This window comes from Cyphomyrmex costatus, unplaced genomic scaffold, assembly GCF_001594065.2.
Source record: "Cyphomyrmex costatus isolate MS0001 unplaced genomic scaffold, Ccosl1.0 scaffold639, whole genome shotgun sequence".
Classification (NCBI taxonomy): Eukaryota; Metazoa; Arthropoda; class Insecta; order Hymenoptera; family Formicidae; genus Cyphomyrmex; species Cyphomyrmex costatus.
Window position 1 is genome coordinate 1,422,118 of NW_017280199.1, and position 25,187 is coordinate 1,447,304.

General features: G+C 35.0%; 1 protein-coding gene across 1 annotated transcript in view; it reads right to left on the reverse strand.

Moving 5' to 3' along the window:
* The window catches only part of dpr12 (defective proboscis extension response 12), a 140,265-nt gene that overhangs the window by 68,543 nt on the left and 46,535 nt on the right, over positions 1-25,187 (reverse strand). The gene's annotated exons all lie outside the window — the stretch shown is intronic.

Genomic DNA, 25,187 nt, shown 5'->3' on the forward strand with positions numbered 1-25,187 from the left:
ACGTTTCGAAATCCTCTTTTCGTCATGCTGCGCCGGCTACAAACGCAGTAATCATTTCGTGGAGCGTGACGGATTCTAGCAGCTCTTTGAACTGGGAAACCGCAATTTCCATTCGCGCGCGTAGGCGCCCGTATACGTTGTAACCATGGGAGACACGTACGCACTTATGCATGGCAGAAGCTCGGCATTCGAGCTGGAACAAAAGGGGCCGGTTGGTCACGAGCCCCCCGACAGAGAAACGCGGAAAACTGATTTCCTTTTTTCCACCGTTTGCAATTGCCCTTCCGCCTACGGAACTAGATTGTTTGAAATTGCACGTTGAACTTGACTATCCTCGACGTAAGCTTCTGAGTAATTCTTTCCATCTTTCCGTCCCGTTCTGTCTGCTTCACGTATAGGTATACACACGCCGCCGTGCGTTTTTCTTTCTTTTTCTGTTCTTTCTCACAAAGCTTCGTAGACAGCTCGCCATAAATTAGACGCCTATTATTTCACACGTTGCCGGAATATCCTCCGGCATTTTCTTCTCTTTGGCGGACGAATCCACCCGCGTTGTATTCGTTTCTCACTTTCGTCTGCGCTTTATTTCCATCGCGCACTCGTTTACACGCACTTTCCAACTTCCCATTCCTATACCCCATCCGTTTTCATTACCTTTTATCGCCGTCGGATTAGCCGTCTGTTTTAGTTAGCCTGAGTAGAATCCTTTTGGTCGCGTTCCAAGCCAGCACGGCGTCGTTGTTTAATTTCCTTATAGACGCCGCTCTTGCCTTTTCTCTCCTTGTTGCGTTTATGTTCTTAACTATTTACACGTCGTTCTTTCCATTGTTATTGTGTTCAGCTATTATCATCGAATTGTTGTTACTCCGTGGTTTCCAGCTACCCTATTAGTTTGTCTCTTAGTGACGAAGGGTTGGAGACTTCTTAACAAAAGCATTCAACACATTCTAGCATGGAGCTTCTGTAGAAATTCCATTAATGAATCCTCCGTCGTGTTAATGTACAATATATTTTCTAACTCTATGTTTTACTTATTTGAACAAATCCCAGGCGCGCGGCGTGACTTAAAAATATACAATGCACTTTTCTTGGTTTTAAGTTTCTTTAGGATTTCTCGAGCATCATCAAAGGGCTTCTTCTTCGCTCGGTCTGTCTTTTCCCCCTCCCCGTTTCCGTCTATCTATTTTTCTTTCGAGTTCTGCGCTTGCTTTTCTTCACTTCTCGTCGTTCTCCACCTTCTTCTTTGCCATCCGTGTTATCTTTGTGTGTCGTCGAACTTTCTTCTTCGTTACGTCTCTATGTCGTGGCTTCTTCTTCCGACTTACTTTCCCGATTCTTTGTTTAGTTTCGCGCACATATATATATCTACGCTCAAAGAGAACGCTGTCTGTAAAATAGTCATTTTATACTTGGCTACTTGTTCCGTATGTTGTCGAATGAGTCATTCCATTTCCAATAGCAGCTACATAAATGATAGAACGTTCCGGCTCTACTCGGACTTTGCTTGTCCTCTACAATTGGCTCAGATTCTTTTTCCTTAGTGTATTCTCTTCATTTCATCTCTTTTCGCAGGAGCTATTTTTATTATTTCCTCTCTTTTACGTTCTCTTATATTTGTCTTTCGATAAAAACAGAAATATCCGTTCTCTTATCCCCTTTGATCTCTTCTCTTCTTTATGAAGAGAATTTAGAAATATATTCTCCGCATATATATCTTGACGATTATAATACAATATATCACTAGTCACTATAGAAAAAGCCCGTGTCATTAAAGAAGATTTATAGCAGATAAAAGATTATTTTCTACTATTTATTATCTGATCTCGCTTTCAAAGTTAGATTAAATGAAATACAGCTTGTATTATATATACAACAGAATACATATATATGTATCTAAAGAAGCAAAAATTCTCTCACTTATATCGACTTAATATCCTTTTTACAATTCTTTATATGCTTCTACAAATACACGCATACTCAAAGTACACGCGAAGTACTTCACGTTCGACGGATTTTTCCATGCACGGTTATCGTTTGATGCGACTACTTCACTCGATCCGTATAGAAGACTCGTATATGCTTTTCTACATTATTCTGTGTCGAGCGTTTAAGGGGATACAGTCCCGGAGCGCCTAATATAAACGTGTCTCCTCCCCCGTTCTTCGCCCGCTTCACTCAGAAAGACGAAGACAGTCGGGTACGTTTTCTCTGTCCCTTTTTCAATTTCAACCCCGTCCACAGTTTTGTCTTCTCTCGCGTACACGCGCGTATTGCGTTTTCCGCCATTTCGCCTCTCACGGGGACTTTTCTTTCTGTCTACAGCGGACGTGTCCGCGTATATAGTCGAGCGGAGACGCATTAACTCGCAAGTGCTCTCGGATACTATCCGAGGATAACGGCCTCCTGTGCTTCTTTCCTGGCGGCGGCAACCGGCCCAAGTGGGAGAGCCACTCCGAGCCGTTTCAAGAAGACTTAAGAACGGGAAAGGGGAGAAGGATGGCGGCAGGACGAGGCTGTTTTGCGCCCGAGTCTCGCAGTTTAACGACTATCCACTTGAATCGAGTCAGTAATATCGCGCGCGCGCGTGCAACGTACTATCCACCGGAATAAGGAAGAAGCGCATCTACAGAGGAACTTATGCAACATTCAAGCGCTTCTTTCCGCCTTTTGAGGGTACTCCTGCTGCATTTCTATTCACCGAGGCTGTCGCAAGTTAGCGCGTTCAATGACATTATACGTAACACTGCAAGAAACTCCTTTTCTCGAGAAAGATACGTCAGGCTTACACTTTCTTGCATTCATGCAATTATTACTTTGCTTCTTATTAGTGACTAATGCAGTATATAATTGCAGCAACACGCTAGGACACGCTTTAAAAATATCCATCCTTTTACATGGCACTACGATTTTATAAAATCGCACTGATTTTCTTGCAACTTCAATTTAATGGATTATTAAGTTTCAAAAATAAAAAATTTCTAGTTACGTGCAGGATTAAGTTAACTTTTTCAAGTTGAAGTAGAATAAACTACTTGAAGTAAGGTAATCGTACTCAATATAATCTCAATATAATACAAAAAATTTAAGTAAATACAAAAGGCTATTAAGAGTCAACGCTGTTAGCAGTGCGTAAAAATATAATCTTAAAATCTATAACATAGATATTATGTCGAACGTTTCGATCCTTCGTTTCGGATCATCATCAGCGACAATACAATATAAAATTAAAAATTACTCAGAGTTGCAAACAATGATGTTGTCACGCAGTATGTAATATACAACCAATCTGAGGCAAGACTATCACTTCTTCACGTGAAAGTATGTACATTAGTTCGAATAATTGAGTATGTCTCGAGTTGGTCGACAAAAGACATAAAATCAATTATATCACAGAAATCGCATTGATCAAATTTCATCGTCAATATGTCTGTATATGACGATGTACAACGATATGATAATCATACTTTCACCTGAAGAAGTGATAGTCTTGCCTCAGATTGGTTGTATATTACATACTGCGTGACAACATCATTGTTTGCAACTCTGAGTAATTTTTAATTTTATATTGTATTGTCGCTGATGATGATCCGAAACGAAGGATCGAAACGTTCGACATAATATCTATGTTATAGATTTTAAGATTATATTTTTACGCACTGCTAACAGCGTTGACTCTTAATAGCCTTTTGTATTTACTTAAATTTTTTGTATTGTTTTTGAAACATATAAGAGTCTATAATTCAATTATATTGTTAATTTATTAATCTCAATATAACTCGCTGTTTGCAGATATTTATAAGTAAAGAATTGATAAATATAATGAATCTGGCGCACATAATACCGCACAGAAGTTTGTATTCTCGTGCACTTGCCCGTATTTTATTATTGTTTGAATCTTGGAAGTCCGATTAATATTACTAGATATTTATTTTTACATGGCGGATTCAAAAATATAGCATTAGTATATCGTGATAGTCTATGTGACTTATTTGCATCAATTGACTACTCAATTTGTACATTCTGTCGTTGTCAATAAAACCAAATACAGAACGTCGTAATCCTGATTTAATTTTCATAGCGACCGAGTTATTTTAAGAAGTTATTGCTTTTTATAACTGCCAAGCGATAGTTATTAATTTTCATAGTTCATATTATTGTAACTCTATATTTATATTTAAAACAGTGTATTTATATTTTCATCATATATATATATATATATATATATATATATATATATATCTGTTGCTTATAAAAACAGAAGACCGATTGATAAAACCAATGTTTAGCAGAGAAGTAACTTTGCAATTGTAAAATTCTTTAATATGATTAGTTTAGCTGTCTTCACTAATCTAAATATAGAAACCAATCATATTAAAAAATTTTACTATAGTTATTTCGGTCTCTTTGTCTCTCTTTCTCTGTTAAACGTAGTTAATATGGCAAACTTAGCTATATTGAATATATAAATCGATTGTGATTTTCTGTGTAATGTTTTCTCTTTGGTATTTATTATATTATTCCAAACAATAAGTTTTAATTCACCTGCTAAACATTGAGATAAGTTATAGATAAATCAATTGTTTGGAAAATATGCCATCTTTAATTAGATTGCTTTGTGGAGTTTGATCAAGTATCTACATGGATTTCAATCATAAATTATGTCTTCCGACAATTGCTCTGCAATTGCGGCTAGCACAACCACATTGACTGTGACGACTGTAATGGCGTTAATGCATCGGTTGTCATCGTGGACAAAGACACACGTCGACATCCGAATGGCAAAGGACGTCGCGTGACAGTATCGTTTCGAGAACCTTCCATGGGGTTGGTGGTTCTACTCATCAAAGGGTATCTATATTAATGAGATAGCGTGCAGCGCCATGCTGCCGCGCCGACCGCCCTTATTACGCGCGAGTGGATGATTTTCGGCGCGCCATGCGGGAGTGGTTGACAAGATGCAGTACGCGAGTGTATTATCAAAATTCATGAAGCTCTTTACGAGGATCTAACCAGCTAGACAACCATAGTTTGACACATATACACACACACACACACACGCAGCGAATTTAATCTCTTCGAACCATATCATAATTTTAAATATTTTGTTTAAACGTTCATAAATTTTAAGTAAATTAACGTGTACTCTCTGAGAACAATTTCTAGTTGAAAATAGGCAAACCAGAAGATTGTAATCATATTAATCAGAATTCTGTTTATCTCAATTAGAATTATAATTTCAACTAGATTTATAGATTCAACAGAAAATTCTGATTTGTTCGTTTTCAACCAGAATTTCAATTAATGTAACTAGACTCTCTTTCTAGCGTGAGGAAAGTTACAGTCAATTTTCTCCCGTTAAACTTTTAATTTCAACGAATAATATAAAATGCCTAAACGAGAAAGAAATAAAAAGGACAACGAAAATTACGATTTTAATTAATAAAACTTTTGAAATATGCACGTTTATTTTATAATTATAATTGTATTATCATAAATAATAATTTATTTATGATTTCACACGCAGGTACAGCGGAAGAATATATACATTATAAACGACGATATAATATAGTATACTTTGTTTTGCTATACGATTTAAAATAATTTATGCAATATTTCTGTGTTTATTAATTGAAGAAAAAAAATACTGTATATAAAAGATTTTAATGCACTGAGAAAAAAATCGCTCATTGAATTTAATTAATTTAGTTCGTTTATTTCTTTTGCTGAAAAATGTATATATTTAATATTAATAAGTCAAACGTAATATGTTTAATTTAAATACATACTGTAATTAATAAACAATTAATTTAATAAGATAAACCATTCTTTCCAGAATGTGCATTTATATTTCATTCCGATGAACATTTACGGATTCACGAAACAATTTTCGATGCATATGAAATAGTAGATAATATTATCAGCGTTACTATAATTAGGTATGAAGGGTTCGTTTAACAAATTAATCGCGTAAATGCGTTGTGAACCAAGTGCATCAACCAGATGCATCTCGTTCAGTACTCGGACCACGTAGTGCGCAGGAAGCATCTCTTGCCGGTTGACTATCTATAAAACATGTCCTCACCTCGACAGTTCTGAATATAATCCAAAGTACTGCAAGCATCTATTTCGCAAAACAAAGCTTTCTCTTCCGCCCACAGATAGTCTGCGCAAGACTTATACTGTTTATTTAATAATATTTGAAATATCTACTTGGTTGTTCCGATTGCATTCTTAAGATCATTGTAATAAAATATTCGATTTTCGAAGCTCGTTGCGCATTGCACAGGGCGTTGGATCGCGCAACGACGAAAGAGACTGAGGATGAGGGGAAGATGGAAGGAAGGGAGTGTGCAATCGATGCACTATGCAGGAGAAAGAGCCGGCGAGCTTGTCTGTGTAGAAATTCTCGATTTGAATCGCGAGCAAAGTTCAGTTAATTTTGGTAAATATCTTGCCATTTTGGCCATACAGACGACGAGAGAGAGAGAGGGCTACACGATTCTTAGTTGTTGAAACTTCTTAACCCACCTTTTTATGAGCAATACTTAAAATGAAAATGGCATTGTTTTAGCACTCTAATGTGCGTGTCGATTTTTACATTCAGTTAATGGCACAGCACAATACATTTAATAATTCAAATTGTAATGCTCGAAAAAAAATAGGTCGATTCTCAGGATAATGCCGACTAAATATTCTATTCTCATTACGTTTGTAAGAGAGCTCGTAGAAATGAGTTTCAAACAGGTTTAAATTTATTTTTTAAGATTTAAATTTAATTTTTATTATTAAAAAAGGTTTAAAATTTATTCATTCTTAAACTTACTTTTATTATGTTGTGAGTTAATACTGATAAATTTTAATGTTCGCGCCTTTATTTATATATTAAATAAAAATAAATTAAATATACTCTCTCTCTCTCTCTCTCTCTTAATTTTAATAGGATTGCTCATTATTGCTTTTATTTTTGTTTTCATTATTATGATTCAAAATTAAGATGAGAGAGAAAGAAAGAGAGATTTACTAACTTTATAATATATTACAATTCAAAGAAAAATCGATCAATTTTACACTTTTAAACTTTATATCTGATAAAATTTTAATAAAATTCTTTAAGCAGAATTTAATAATAGTGTTAAAATAATCTGATTAAACAAAATATTGTAATTAAATAGTTAAAAAGCTGCTTTGAATATAAATCTTTGTTTCAATACCTATTTCGTTAAACTTTTGTGTGCATGTATATGCATGTGTTATGTAGGGGTATATTTTTATTATGCTTTGCTTTGCTGAAACCATACGTATCTACAAAACATATTTCTTTTGTTCATTTTATTATTAAAAAAACTGGAAAGAGGGAGAGAGAGAGAGAGAGAGAGAGAATACAAGCAAATATATTCTCTTTTAAATATTGGAAATACGAGAAGAATTGAATAAAAAACCACCATCATCCAAAATTACTTTCCTTTTCAAGAATACGTTTTTCCGAAAGCAAGTAACAAGCCGTCAGGGCGTGTTATTTCATTAAGTAACTATTTGGCATAACGAGTTCCTTCGCATCTCTCAATCTTTCTTGTGTCCATACAAAAGGTATTCTCAGCAGGAAGAAACTCGAGTGAAGAAGGAACGGAGTCGTACCCAAGTAACATCTCCATTTTCTCGCGGTTGAAAATATCCATGCGAGGCGCAAGGTGTCGGACTGCGGTTTTAAGGCAAGCCGTCGCCTATTTCTTATCAAAAAAAGAAACGGGAGAGGCAAAAAGGCTAAGAAAGGCGGAAGCGTCGAGGCGGAGCTCCGCAGGTACTTTACGCTATCGTCTTCTTCGTCGACGTCGCTGTCGCCGTCGCCGTCGTCGTCATCGTCGTCGTTGTCGATGTCGTCGCTGTCGTTGCAGGCGACGTCGACGTCGTTCCGCGAGAGAGAAATCGATTTTATCAGTGCTCCGGAGAGACGTCGCCGACGTCGCGCACAGAAAAACAGAAACAACTGTTGAAGCCGTTCTTCCTAGCCGAGAAATGGCTGAAGAAGCGACGCGTCGGGACGAGGGATAAAGAATCGACGTGGGATAAAACCCAGATTGCACGCGATTGTACGAATCGCTCGTGTCGGGAGTGATTCTTATAAGACGAAAAGACTGATGCGATTTTCCGCGGGATCGCGTTGCGGAATATGTTATGGCGCGAATGAATGGTTTGCGGCGAAATAATGTTACTCCATGTAATAACGACACGATCGATGATTGTCGAGCCCGGTAATCCTCTCTTTCTTCGATAGAGTGAATTTTACTTGTGGTATAGCAGCTTTAGAATCGTGATTATCGAAGCGTACAGACACGGTAACTGGTGAGCTTTTTGTAATTTACGCGAACGGGTATTGATAATATTTTTTTTCCTCTCTTGGCGCTGTAAGTTTTTATCTCTTTCAGGTGTTTTATAAAGCGCACAGGAGTTGCTCGACGCAATAAAACGTAATGTCCCGTGATCGAAAATCAAAATGACGCAAATACAAACTCCGTTTTGAGAAAAAAGGCGAAACATTCTTTTATTAAAGCTGTTTCGGTTCAATGACATCTATAAAAGGCATTAATTTTTATAAGAAAACGTTCTCTTGAAAAGGATCTTTCTTTCAGATGTAAAATATTTATCGCTTCTTATTCCGGGACCTGCTAAATTAATCTCACGTATATTCCCGCTGCGTTGCAAGATTATCGGTGAGAACATATCGCTTCTCGTAGCGTTCCGAAGGCGACCGGGCGCGCAGTGATTTACGATAAAGAATATGTCGCGCCAGGCGCAACATGAAATATCGCTCCACGTGGCGCAATAAGATCGCTATAACGAGCACCTCCTTTCTCGATGCTACAACTGAGATCAAGGATTCGCTTGTTTGAAAAGTTTCTGTTCGCTTAAAACCTCGGCGGGAGGTATATAAAATTGACCTCGTGACAAGAGGGAGGAGAGCTCCCAGGACGGATAAAAGAAAGATCTGTGAGAACTTGTCGATACTAAAGTACAGCGAAGCCGGAGAAGCTCGAAGCGAGCAAGCTCCACCGTGTTGTCCTGGGATAAAATCCCCCCCGATTGCACGCAACTGTGTGCCGAGATGTATCGTGCCCGTCGAGTCTATACAGATATAGGACGAATGCAGTCTAAAAGTAACCCTTAAGACACATATCATGTGCTGCTGAATCGCGCCAGGAAATAGAGTGTGTCTTTCAAGTCAATATCCTCTTTGATATTCTTGCTAACACAACGTTTGCTTTATATTTGCTTTACACACGTATGCATGGAACATGCAAAGGAATATTTTATTGCTCAATATAAAACATAAATCGTACATAAATTATATAATTGCTCACAGAGATGTGCTCTGCTCTTAATATCTTTTTCTTTTTCTTTTTTTTCCTTTCATCGAGTGTTCCGTCATCTTTAGCGTTTAATCCGATTTAGCGCTTTGATAGAAGCGAGACATTTCAAATTATTTCGCGACTGCAATATCGCTGCAGGCTACGCTCGACTGAGAGAGAGTCGTGTTCAGGAATTTGCTGATGGAAGCAAAAGAAGCGCGGCAGAAAATGTTACAGAAGGAAGACGCGCGTTGGCCCGGGATATAACGCGGATTGCAAAGGATGCGTGGTCCGTATTTGAAAGTGCATTATATGTAGGTAAGTATACGTGAGATGGCGAACAAAAAGAGCACATGTTGCTGAATTGTACCTATATTGTAAAAGGAATTGTCTTCTGTTTTTAAGTCTTACTAGAAATTCTTTTGTGACGTACACACACTTTTCTGCATGTGTTGCTTTAAGTCATTTCTCTTCTGACAAACAACGCACAGATATTTTGCACTTTTTTTTTTTTACTGAGGAAAAGTACACGTGGATATTAAGTACATGCATTCTTGAAATATATATTAATGGAATAAAAAAAGCTTACAACTTTTCTTTTTATTAAATACATATGTATGTGTAAGTATTTATCGTTATAAACTTTTTTATTCCACCACAGTATCAGTATGTAGATGCAGTACAGCGATACGTATACACATATTTTTCACCATACACACGTATCTCACGTATATTTATAATACTTATAACTTACCTTCTTATCTACCTACATATGTATAATGCGTTTCATGTAAATGTTTTTCGATTGCAAAAGTATTTTATATACAAGATATGTATGTATATTATTTAGTCGCAGGAATGTTTTAAATTAAAGGCACACAGCTTCAAATTATCTTTACTATATTACAGATAAATTAAGATCAATTTTTGTCAAATGGATTATTGAATAAATGTTAGATACTGGTAAACAGTGTTACGCCACAAGACATTGTCGCATAACGTGTAATCAACGTGCGCAGATTGTGCCATACACCATTCCACGTGCATCCAAACTCCAGGGGAAGTTCCCTCAAAGATTGCTGATGGCAAGTCCGCGGTTGCACCCGGATTTACGGTCGACTAACTTGCTCTGCAGCTTGTGGATCTCACACTGCCTGAATTTCTCAGCGTAGTTCCATCTTAACTCAGCCATATTACATTCAAATGGCCGGATTGCTACATTTAATGACGAGACATTATCATTCCGAATGTCTCGCGAAGAAATTTAACGGAACGAGATTGGCTGCGTTTATCAAGTGTTAGTGCGATTTCGGCCATAATGTAAACGCGGCGTATGGCAAGACGCAATGGGCCTGCGCTCGTGAATTAGATATATTTCGCCGAAAACAAGTAGTAAATTGGGTTAAATTTCATTATTGACGATCCAAGAAACTTTGCCAATTAGTATTGTACAGCGGATTTCAACTTTTTTTTTCTCCTGTTGAACAATGCGTATCTATTATTGATCCAACGCTGCTAAATTCTAAATTCGACAATGAACATTATGTACCTATATGCTTTAATCAAATTAGTAGCAAAAAGACCAAACGTATCTCGCAAAACTCGATAATTTGATTTTATACCAATTTAATACTTTTTTTGAAGTTGGTATATTACATATTTTTACAATACTTTTACATGTATTGTAAAAATATATAAAATATGTGATTACACACCTAATCTTATGATGTGTGTGTGTATAATCTAACGTTATAAAATAATTAGAAAACGTGTTTACATAATGTGTTTGTTTGTTCAGTAAAAAAGATATGCATAGAACTTAATTTATTACATTCTATTTATATATTGCTTTTGAATGTAACAGCGTTTCTTTATACGTCATATATTTCTTATAAACAATTTACGTCAATAAATATTCCATTTTATAATTGTTGCAGTCTCTACTATATTTTATTTCCTATTGTTCGACAATGCTCCAACTTTTATGATACGATAAAAGGCTAAAATGATATTCCCGAGATACTACGCTTCGAAGAAACCAACTCGTTCAACACAACCAGTCAGTTCGTCGACTTCATCACCAACAATAGTTTCTTCCTTTGTCACGGGAATGCATTATTCTCCTGTGCTGCTCCACCGTGTTATACAATCTATGCAATTTAAGTCACGGAATAATGTAACGGGAACTCTCGTGTATACTTCACGCGCCCGTTTCGTAACGAGGTGTAAAGGCCGCGCCAACGGACGAAACTTCCATCATCAGGATGGCGTTATACGGTCGCTGCCGATGAAACGAAGGCGGCAGCTGCGGGCAGGTGGAAAGATGGAATGGAGTGAAGTCGGTCGGAGAGAGACTTGCGTTTGAGCGTCAGATACAGAGGCGCTTCGGTCCTTTGAAGTCCCGGAAGTTTCCCCGGAGGCGTCGCAAATACATACATGCGCGTATACACGTATCCATCTGCCATGCCGTACGTATTATCATCGGCGTTGTGCGGCAGATGGGTCAGAAGAAGCGACGAAGGAAGGACGCAACTTTGTGTCCTGGTAATCAAAGAAATTTCGCCTGGAGCGGGCTTCCCCGGTTTCCAAGAGACGCCGAAAGTGCCCTCGTAACGGTCGATTTATTGAAAAGCTTGACGTCGACCCCGTTTCCGAGGATCGATATTATCAATTTTGCGCTGCAGAGGTGAACAACGACCAATGGCGTAGTTACCATGATTTTCACTGATTCAGAATCAGACATTTATTTCTACTTTATCGCATCTAATGTTTAATCGCATCGCGCTATAAATAACGATGAGATTTAATAGGTAATTACAATCGTACTAGAGCGAGTAAACGAAGTTACAAATTTAATTGGATAGCGTAATCAAATAGCGAATTTCTAAATTGTTGTGCGTACAAATCGAGTAAGCGACACGCGAGATTCTGATATTGATTGCACTTGGTTCTTCTGAAAAAGAATGAGAACAAGAATAACGAACGGTATTCGTTACATCGCGAATACAGAGTCAGCCTTTGCTGGTTAGATTCTGCCGTTGCTGAGTTACCGTCTTTAAAAAGCGAGCCGGAGTAAAACGCAGCGACGTAGCGGGATATCGCATCACCGGTTCAGGCCCTTTACGACGGTCCCAAGCGAGCCAAGAGCAGAACATGAAACGATTAAGGACATTTCGCTAGCTTGAAAGATTCTCTCTCGAAACGCAGCAAAATCTCTCGTCGGAGACTTGTTAAGGTTAATTTCGCCATGCAATTTTCGTAATGGTGTGCTTTTGTAAAATTGGATCGTTCAATATCTTTTAATGTCCCCAAGTTTTCTCTTCACACTTTATTAAATATCTTTTAATGCGCCTCCTTACATTTCTTCTTATGTCCCGATAATTAAAACGCGGAAAGTAATACGCGGGACGCAAAGCGCGATGCAGACTCGCGATAAAAGAACGCTGCTACGGACGACACTGAATTAATTTCGTCAACTGGTTTAAATGTTAAATGATTCCCCGCCTTCTGTTTCCTGCGGATGAGATACGTTCTGTCGACTCATTACTCTTTCATCGCGGCGTTGCTTCCGAAACGCCAACGCTAACGTGTACTCACGGAAATTAAAGAAATCTCCCTCGGATCACATACATGCACGCTATTACCAGCGCCAAACTAATCCTATTATTATAATAGGATTTATGAAGCGTAAGTTCCGTGATAAAATTTCGTTGTCAGTTGATGTTATTGGATTAAGTTTGCGTCGGAAAATGTCCGTTTCCAACAAAATGAAATTACTCGGTGTCTTACGCCCTGTATTTTAATTGCCATGCGTCGATCGCTATATTAATCTAATGATTTTTTTTTACTTAATTGGTTGTTACAAAGAGATAATGTGTCTCCGTTGGCAAATTTTAGAAAAAATGATTCGTTTTCTCCGAGTGTAATTCTTCGAAGCTATTATATATATTAAATATACTGTGTAAAACGAAAGTTTTGGTAGATAAACTAGATAAAACTTGATGTAACACGTTTACCATGTATCTCCAGGGAAATTTCATAAAAATTAGAAATAAATTTTAAAAAATAATGAAAGAAATTACGCGAATATTTTTACAATTTGTTGCTCCTATAAAAATAAATGATTTTTAGTGAATTATTTCAAATTGTCAAATATACAGAAATAGACATTTAGGGTATCGACATATCACGGTTTGCTGATCGAAACAAATGATAGGTCAAAGTTTAAAGGGAATTAAAGCAACGACGTGATCGACATGGTCCACGTGACAGGTCTTTCATTACTCTGACGGAAACTCGTATAATGTACGTGCACTATTATTAGCCCATCCTACCCAGTTATTCGTACCCCTTTTTTTTCCATGTTGTTGAATGATCGACGTGCAACGTATATTTTTCCTGTGACGTAAAGCAACTCAATTTGCCAAGGAACCATGATGTACATTGTACGCGATCAAAACCGATAGCGTTAATTAATTTCGGAAAATCATAATTTCTCATCTGCCATGCATCAGCGACCTACAGCGCCGAGCTATTATTATTGTTCTACAGTACCACGATAGCATTATAATAGAGGCTCGAGAGTGCATAACTGTTAATTCTGTTACGAGACAGGAAAATGTCCGGGACTGCTTATGGCCCGACGGCAACGAGGCTCTTCCTTTTCCCACAAGACTTCCGCATCGCAGTCTGACAGAGCATTATAAAACTCAAATGATGTAGTAACTACCGTAACTCTACCTCAATACTGCGGACCTTTAATGTGCGCTAATATCATATTAAACAACTGGAGAAGATCAGACCATTACCGTCAAAGAGCGAAATAAGTATAGGGAATTAGTTATTCATTATTCATTACGATATTAAAACTCGGTGAACTCGGCTGCTTCCTCATGATGATAAGTCGCATGGAAAATTGATCATTCATTTTACATACAAAAAGCTGGTACGTAATGATTATAGTGCCTATGATGAGTTTTCATTGTACGCGTTATTTGTAGAAGCAATAAACGTGTCTGCAATAAACGTTTGCTCTATAAATTATTACGCGGTACTTGATGAGTAAAAATTTACAGAAATAATAACTGTCAGCTACAAAATGTTGGACAGTTAGTTGTTATTATGGATAATATATAACCGGAAGATGAAAACTTCACATTTATGGTAATTTAAGCAATTCTCAATGTATGTCGCAAATTCGTTAGATTTATATAAATTCCGAATTTATTAATTTTGTAATTAATTTTATAAATCGCATTACATTTTGCAGGAGCAAGATAATTTTGAATAGAGATTGATAATAGTTTAAACAAATTCAATTATTATAATATAACATCGTAAAATATAAAATACATTCTCGAAAATTGATAAAAAGTCTTTTATCAAAAGAGGTAAATATTCGTACGATTTAACAAACATTGCGTGAGTTAAAATTGCCGGTATAATAGGTATGCTGTCGTTCTCGTTGGATTAATTATTCCACGAATCACTTGTTAAAGATGTCGAAATTATCGTGGTGCGTAACAAGGCAGTCCGATTGAAAAGTTTAAATTAGCGGTGAGCATGAAAGATTGACGTGCGGCCACCCTGTAATTTCAAATTTGTTCGCCCTTCCCCATTCGTGTTCCCTTTATCACTTTTATCGCACGCGTCTAGCAATTGAATCAAAGGCGGATTTAATCAGTAACCTTCCATGCTCTCGCTTTCCGTCATTAGAGTACAATGAATTTGTGAGCGGTCCTATAATTTCGTTAATTTTCGTTAAATTAGTACGCCAGAGCGATATGAATGTAAAATTGCGCTGTTTTTAATTCTATTATATCTATAGAAGCACAATTATTGCGAATAAAAGTTCCTTCAAAGCCTAATTTTGCGAGTAAAAAAATATTAGTTTAAATGGAGAATATAAATTTTATAAGTAAGAATTAAACCGCGATAAAAATAAATCAAATAAAAGAAATAATTCTATTTTTGTAGTTAAAGCAGATTTTGTTGCTTAATAATACTCGTATGCAAATTTTTGCAATATAAAATTCAATCGCAAAGTGAAATTGAAATATTAATATCTCAAATTACATTGATTGTTAATTTAATAATGTTATAGGGTGCTAATACGCACCCCCTAAAAACCTTAATAACCTGGAACGAACTTATTGCAAAAATTGTATTTGCAAAATTTGCATATGTATTATATTATTGAACATCAAAATCCGCTTTCACCAAATAGGATTATTTCTCTTATTTAATATAAATCTTACAAAAACATAAACTGTTATTTGTTTTTAATTTTTGTGTACCTATACACATGTAAATAGGTATATAAATAAGTTCTCGTAGTTTTGTTAAAAATGTATCTATTAATGTAAAAGAGAAACGGTACAAACATTTCAATCAACGTATTTGCTTTGAATCTATCTTTTTGCTATCTTTCAAGCATACGGATACCGCAACAAAAAATGCTTCGCAGTGTAATTTATCTTGTTTTCAGATCAAAACTATTTTTAAATATTTTAAACCAATCTTAATACTTTTTTTTTCGATAAAATATTGTTTTCATAAGTTTCAAAAATTTATTCAAATTATACTTCATTGGTTATAGTTTATCATGACAAAAATAGTGAAGCAATGGCAAATATTATTTTAGTGTTCATTTTTAATTAAAAATGTAGTTAATTATCTAACTGCAAATTGTTATATTGCTTTCGAAATGTAGGTTAACCTTACTACAAAAAAATAATTGGATGTGAAAGTTTAAATACGTGTTGTTAGCGTCATTTAAAGTTGACTATATTTACATCTAACACTTTTCTTTAATAATTATTTGAAGCACATACCTGTATTTATTACTGTATTAATACCAATATTAACAACTCATAAACGTCTAAATTTTAGATACTTATATTAAAGTCTCTCGTGATTCATTCAAAGATACTGTCTCTGATATCAAAGAAAAACCGATATCAATTCTTGTACGACCTATGCAATACTTATTACATACACGATGTCTAAGAAATAGATGACTGAATTTTGATATCGTATTCTATCGTTCTTAAGAACAAAAAAGTCATACAAACATAGTTAAAAATCTTTAAAATATTTTCTCACAAACAAAAAATATTCATATCTCAAAAAAGAAGAGACCTATTTCCGAACCTATGTTTATGACGTTTTTCATCCTAAAGAATCGTTATAGAATACAATATCAAAATTTGATTACCTATGTAAAATTTTATCCTTTTTGGCTTTTTTGGTTATTTCTGCGACACCCTGTGTATGTGTGTGTCATCAATTCAATTAAAAATCTAATTAAAATTATTATAATAAGATTTTAATTGAAATTTAATCAAAATTCGAAGTAACAGTGTATATTTCAATTTTCTCGAAAATTAATGATTTTATTAATAATTTCATTTTCTCTCAATTTCTAGAATCACATTTATTAATGATTACGTTTTAAAATTTATAATTTTTGATGTCATAATTAGGAATTATAAATTACACTCTATATTTCAGTATTTCAGAAATTCGAGTATTCCACATTTCGCTAGTAAGATAAGGTTTTATGTCATTTATCGATCTCGGAACGTTATGTAACGGTTCCAATTTGCACTGTTCTTCCGATTATAAATCTTCCTTTAAACAGACGATGGCGACGATATCGTTGTTATTCTTCAAAATCGATAACGTTTGAATGCTCGAAATTTTGTAAAATTCTCAGCTCGTGCAGCAATAATATGGAGGAATCGATGAAAGGATGTCGAAGTAAGAAGCCAATGGTGCGTCGATTCTCGGGGATGCCGGGTTTTCACAAAAGGTCCGCAAACTCGGAGGAAATTGCTTTCTCTCTCCTCGCTTAACTCAATTATTCGTTACTTTCGCCCCGTTAAAGCGCGTATCGCGAAAGTTACTCTTCCTTCTCATCCAAAACTGGCGCGCGCGCAACTAAAATGCGTTATTGTGCGTTTAATCCTTAACTCCAATCGCGGAAACTCGACCTCAACTCCCGTAGGCCCTCTTGCTTAGCGAGTTTTCGAGAAGCTATCCTATAAACTCTCATTCCCTCGTCCTATTTCGTAACATTTGCGTTACTTAACTTAGTTACGTTGATGGTTGCTTATGCGGATTAATGTAACAGGCGATAAGCGAGTTACGTTAAAAAAAGTTTTTGTTATAATGACTATATTTCCAGACGTATAAATGATAACGCAATGAATAAATAAAAGAGTTTTGCAAAGAGCATAATGTAATAACGAAAATTTTAATAATGACATACAGTATTTACGTTGGTATCACATATTTTTCATGTAAAATATTACACGGACATCAATATTAAATTCAATCAATTAGCATAATAATAATTATGATGTAAGCATTGCGTTCTTATTTGCCGCAATTAAAAATTTTATTTCAAATATCTGCAGGTGAATTACAGGTAGAAGTCGGTAATTACTATTGCGTTTCGTGAAAGAGAATAATGTAATTTTACTAAATTAATATTGCCGTATGATCATCCGTTTTGTTGCTTTGTTTATCTTTGAATACAACTTTAATGTACCGCACTGTGTGTCATATTGCTTACGCATTACAAACCATTATCGTTTTATTTTCGAAAAGCTGCCTCGCAATGGCACAAACTTATCCGTTTTCGTATTACCGTGTTATTTAGGTTACTCGCTAAGTTGTTTACTGGCAAATGTAATGAAGATTGAAGTTAAGACTAGGAAAGTTAGATGCTCGTTCGTTATTTACGTTAATTTGCTTAGTCTATATATGGTATTATCCTGTTCTTCCGATGAATATTTGTTGAACATTTTTAATAATTACAGTTTCACATCTTCTCTGTTACATGTAGAAACAAAATTTTAGAAACGTTCTTCCTTTTTAAGTTAAGTTAAAAAATGTATGATATTAAATGTAGTTTATAAATTGGATTTCCGTCTCTCTATACACATCTTTTAAATTAAATGATCGTTTAATTGAAGAACGACTAAAAGTCGGCCTTTGTTTTTTTATTTGCTCGTTCTATTTTTGGTGGATATGATATGTTTATTAAAAATACAATCTAGTTGTATGTATTTGTATCTATTTTTAGCAAAATTATTTTTATTTGTCATACACATATAAAACAAATTAAATCAAACTCAATAGAAATGTTTTAAAGATATCCCGTTGTTTTTAATAAAATCTCCATTGTCTCGTATTTATTTTCATTATTTTACGTTTCCCAAACGTATCTACGTGTTAAAAAGAAAGAATAAAATTCGTGAAATTCACCGTATGTCGTCTTGTGCCAATCTCGTCTCTTCGTCAACGTAATAGACGACGAATCATGTTTGCGAGCAGATGATACTCATCCGTTAATTTCTATCCAACGTACCATATTTCCCAGCTGACTTCCTCCCCCGTCGTACACGAATTTCGAAACGCTCGTTCCGATTCCAGCGGAATCGTGACTTACGTAACATACTGTACGTAGTTATGTTATTTGTGCTCCAGCTGACGCGTAAGGGGTGCACGGGAATTCTCCGTCTCGGCGAACTGTAAAAATTGGCATCATGCTTTGACGATAATCTCGGAAATCCTTTTGATCGAAAGTGCGATCAGATTGGAGAATTCTTTTTTTTCTTCACTCTCAACGGCGACACGGTCTACTGGCCGTTACATACGGTATACGGAGAGATATAGATTTATTTCATCCGCCGCACTGTTACACGCTTCGAATGCTGATGGAATCTACAGAACGTGAACGCTCCAGTTTTATAACCCGGTCGCGAGTTAGTATCGCTTTGCCGTAAATAAGTAACGCCAGCTGTGGACGCGGTATTCGCGTTTGATTAAGTGTCGGCGTATAAAACAGTACAAAAATCTGTTGTATGAAGGACTGCCAGCAAAGAAATCTAAACTAATTATACAAGAAATTCTTAATTAGTTACACAATATATTTTCAGTAATTTCAGAAATACTCGAAATATGCACAACTTTTATTAAAAGTAAGTTTCACGTTAGATATCTCTCGTAAAATTTATTTATTATTAATAATAAAAAAAATTATAATTAATTTAAAAAACTGAATTTTCAAGAAGACTATTCAAGTAATTAAAAGAAAACATTACCTCAAAATGCAAGGAAAAATTGATATATTGATTACATTGAAAATTTACAAGCGAGAAAAAAATTGGCGTATTGGTAACTGAAAAATTGATTTCGCCACTAATGATTTATTCACAAAAATGAGTTACGTAACTCAATAAAGTGTTTTCACAAGTCAAACTTCGACAATGCTTTTTTGCCTATAAATTGTAAAATAAATCTAACAAACAATTTTTTTAATAGAAGAGGGAGAAGGAAAAAAAGGAGGAAGGAAAAAGAGCCTCAATTTTAAAATTTTTTCGCAGTCATATTTTTTTTTTGTTGCATGCATTTCGATGATTCTTTTGCAATATTCGCATATGGGCGGAATGTATAAGCGTGATTGGTTTTATTGCACTATTCCATTGCTATAGAGTATTCAAACCTTGTTAAATATTACTCATGTCGATTGACAGTGTTTTGTACTTAATATTCTTAATTGCATTTGGATCCCTGGTTACAATTATTAAATATTCAGCTTTGTTCTTGTAAAGAATTTTCAATTTAAAAATCTATTAAAACAAAATTCATTAAAATAAAATAATAAATAAGATCATGTAACTTATTTGCAACTTAAACATATAATTTGCAAAAATCACGTAAATATCTGATGATTTATAATTCCAAAATATCAAAATATTAAAAAAATGCACTAACGAAACGTATGATAATTAATAACAATAATTCATAAAATTATTAAGTCATTATTTTTTATGCATAATTTATATGAAATATTAAAAATTAAGCTATAAATTGTTGGTTTAATTCTCATTATCTCATTTTCGCGAAATAATGATCGGCTTTCTTTCTTTTAACCCTTTTTAAACACCTAGAGCTTCTTTATGTTCCACAGCACCCCTACTTTATTAGCCAAATTATGCGTGTATTCGCTTGCATGAACACAAGAGAGCCCTGCAGCTATACTCTTCGTATCGTAAATTTCTAGCACGTAGCGGTGCCCACACGTGTACTGTCCGTATAAGCGCCGAAAGTTCCGGCTGCGAAAATATGCAACAGTGGTTCGAGCTCAATTAAACTCGGCACGTTAGTTGAAGCGTTAATTTTCAGTTAACGCAAGAAATACTCGTATTATGCTGGACTCATGTCGTAAGACCAGAAAAATAAAACTAATGAATAAGTTTTTACAGATAAGTATCGGATATAAGTCTCGTCGAACGAACTATGACAAATTGTTGCATTGAAAGCTTAATAATGAGCCTTTTTGAAAGCTTAACGATCTTGCTGAGCTACTTTCGCAGTCCTCATCCCTAAGAGATTTATTCACTACTATAAGAAAAGTCGCGATTATGGTTTTGCATTAGCGCACGTTGAAATGGCATAAAATTAAGGATGCGTAGATAGCCCGATATTGAACGACCTGATTCGACTTTGAAATAGTACATTAAGTAAATGTACTAATAAATTAACTAAATTATAGACAATTACTATAATTATCTTTAAAAAAAAAAAGATAAATTATACAGTATTTGTTTTATTTAGATCTTTAGATTATATTATTAAAATAAATTAATGTTTCATATAGCACAGTATAACAATATTATTTCGATTTGATTACATTATTCTTTAATATTTTAATAATAATATATTCTAAAGTGACTCGTATAAACGATAAGTAAAGTTAAGAGAAGTCTAACATTCATGGAAAGAATATATGAGATATCTAAATTATTATGTACTTTAATTAACACGATGGATGTAGTTTCGAGAATTAATGAAATATCGCGCGAGCGCTCGTATTTTAATGCCGAATAAAATAAGATATCGCACGGCACGTATTGTCGGACATACTTAAATCCCTGGGCTTCGCTCGAGATTAACTGTCAAATTTGACCTCCATCAGAATCTCGGTTTAGCCCAGCGTTTCGCACAGCGCGGGCATAAACTTCGTCCAAAAGCTTAACGAGCCCTACGATCGCGACTGCGTTTGCTTCGACATGAGCCAAGGTGAGAAAGTACTTATCTTCAGCGCCGAAGGGACTTCTCGTGCTGTGTGTCTCACAGGCGACCCACTTTCCGTGTAGCTGTAGGAGTACAACCAATCCCAGCCGCAGCCAGCTGCGGCTACGACGGAGCTTGCGATAAGCGCGAAACGAGCTTTCCATTACTCCTTCGAAGACGCGTAAAAAGTTAAGTACCTTGACTTACGTACTACGTAACAACTCAAGGTTTGCCTTAATTAATTTCTTTTTGTAACCGTCGTAGAGCTGGACGTGTAATTAAACCCGGCATTTAATACCGCCGCTACTTCTGGCTAGCATGGTCCATGTAATTGCGATGGAGACGCCTGGAGCCATTGCACAGTTGTCTCGTATTTTTTAACACTTCCCTCTGGTGATAATTAAACGGCTCTACGTTATATTCAATTATTAAACGCAAAAGTATTGCAAGATTGAAGTTAAAATATTTCAGTGCATCTTCCAGATAACTCTGTACCTTTCGATGAAATAAAAATGACGAAAGTTGTAGAGAAGCATTCGAATTTACGAGCGTAGCAATTTTCAAATAATTTTATTACTTTTTAAATATTATATAAAATTCATTACGGAGGAATGTTATAGTGGCATAAATTACAGATAAAAATAAGCAAACATAAATAAAATAAATATAAATTAAAATCTTTATACATAAAATGTACTTTTTGTGCATAATTATGCATATTGTGTGCGCACGTAATACAATGTGTAATAAAATTTTAATTATATTTTCATCTGTTAAATTTGTCAAATTAGATAAAACGATAATTAATATTTTTTTTATGAATAACTTCATATTTAACGAAAAAGATAGAAGCTCTTAATTCTATATAATCGAATAAAACAATGAAACATATTATTTGTTTTCACATTTTTAATCCACAGACATTGCTGTAGTGAGGTCTCAATTACTCCCAAAGCTTTCCATCGCTCCATCTTCAATTACACTTAATCGCCACGACGTTCGCAATGGTCACCGCACTATATCTGTCGTTCGCGATAGCTGCTGCTTTTTCACGCTAAAATGTTTGCTAGGGCAATAACGAAGATAGAACTCGCGAGAAACTTTCCTATCTTTGATGCTTTCTGTTACGCGCAGCGCAGAAATATCTTAATTTATCCTACCTTTTAAATATTATTCGAGGACAAGATATATGAAAAGAGAACGTAATTTACAAACGAAAGAACAGAAAAAAAAACGGCAAAATTCAATTCAATGTCCAATGAATTAAGGATCTCTTCCAAAAGTATATGTTCCATCAAGGATATGATTGTTAGCAGCTAAATTATCAAAGTTCTGTAGTCGCGATAAACTTCATATTCAAGCAAGAACTTCAGAAAGTAATTATCTTAATCCGGTACATTTGCATTCTCCTTATTACACACACGACTTAATTTTATTCGTGCAAAATATAAATTCCGATAATTCAATATCTTTATTCGCGTAAAGATATTGAAAATTGTGGCAATATAATCTATACATGATGCAAATTTATCAATAATTAATATTCAATTGGTTCAAATAATTACTTTTATTTTGAATAAACATCCGATTACGCGGTTTCGAGAAATGAGGACTGTAATTCAGTGTATGGTATAACTGATACATGGAACATTGTACACGCTAAGATTAACGGGCAATCCGTTATCCGACTATGCGGTTCGTCATTGTGAGACAAGCGATCGCTTTGAACGTTCATTCCCCCATGACTTTTAATTAGAAACCACAATGACGGACCATCGTGGACATTGGCGTGGGCGATATAATCTCGAGCGTCATAATATACGCGTAGTCGGAAGACACCTACGTATTATCGAACTTGTGGCACAGTGATTTCCACGCTCAATGACCTCGTTGCATAATGAGATGTCAGGAGATGCATTGCGGTCATACAACCGCATTCGCCTCTTCTCTCTTTCTATGGTCAAATAGATGAAACGTCACGTCATTCGTTTATTTTCAAGATTAATTTTTTGCCGATCCGGTTAATAAGTGATATATATACCATTCAAATAATTCGTTAGAATTTTAAATAGATTTTAGTTTAATAATAGTTCATTAATTGCACGAGTTATTTCTGAATATGAACGTATGGCCGCAAAATGAAAAAGCCTTAAAGTAATTCATAAAGTACTTTCAATGAATAAAAATAAACGTTCTTGTACAATGACGTAAAGTATTTTGTATTTTGATTAATTCATTATGGACGAATTATTAATAAGTGTAACTAGCACCAATCTATTGTATAATATAATATCCATTAGCTCCGTCGTAATTATATTATTGTCTAAAAGTACAATCTAAATTTCAATGATGTAATCGGCTTTTAATATTACGTTGTACACTGAATACTTATTAATTTTCATTATTGTATATCATTTAATTATAACGTATTCGTTATTTTATAATAAATGGATTTTGCAGTTAATCATTTTATGTATCATTTCATTCCTTCCGATGTATTAAACACAATGTCTGAATCTATTATTATAGATATTTTATTCTGTGTATTTTGTTCTGTTTAAATTCTTAAACGAATTTCAACTTTACGATCTTTGTATGATTGAGAATTCGATGACTGGTTTTGAAACTTTTTTTTGACAGTTTAGCAAAAAATATACAGAGCTCAAAGGATAATGTCCTATCTTTTACTTACTTGCCGATAATTAAAGTATCCTAAAGATCGCTAGTTACGACAATGAGGTGTCTCTCGAACTTCGAAGCAAGATAGGGAAAACGAGCAATGCGGAAACGGAGGTTTTCTAAGTTCTTTGCAAAAAGTTTCGCGGCTATACTATATTCGCACCCCGAAATTAACATAAGAGGCCGTCTTTGCTATCCCAAACTTGAGCCTTCACCCGAAGAAACTTTAGAAAGGTCAGAGACTGCTGCAGGTTTTCAGAGTTTACTCGACAGCGAACGCAAGAGAGCATCATGTCTCGTTATTCACGCTGTCCGATTTCTTTCGCGCTCGCATGTACTTGCCGTGAGCTTGTGTTTGCCGTTCCATTAGCCGGAAAAATGTATGAATATGCAGCAAGAACGGTTTATCCGTATTGCTCACGTCATACGGATTTACGTGTTGCGTTCCCGGCGCGCGGGATCGTATTTAATTATATTTCCTAGCGATGCGAAAAGTTTTCTAATTTCGGATTAGTTCTTTCATTAAGGAGCCATTGACTGAACATCGAAATTATTTTCTAGCACATTAAAGTGATTTTTATAGTATCCTCATGAAATGTCCTTCTGATTCAATACATTTTCAATTTAGACCGGGTACTTTATGTTTCGTATGTGAGCAAAATTTTATAATTCACAAACATTATCTCTGTTTTCACTTTTTTAAAAATAATTTACCTATATTGTAAATATATAGTTATATTAACAAAAAGTTATAAAACAGGATAATGTTGCGTAGTGATAAATGTTTTATAACTTTAGATATCGAATATACATCGACTTAATGTCAAATTGATGACGCATACATTGCGGTACGCATAATTAGTGATGTTTGGAATTATTAATAGAAGGATTTATTACTCCGATATATATACAGTAGCATCTGTATATCACTCGGTGATATACGCTCATATACTTTCATGTAGCATGTAATTATTGAAATATATATTGGATCTGAAGATAGAAATGTATACATTCGAAGATAGTAATTTGGAAATTATTTTAGAGAGACGCATCTCGATCGAGTTCAACAGAGAATAT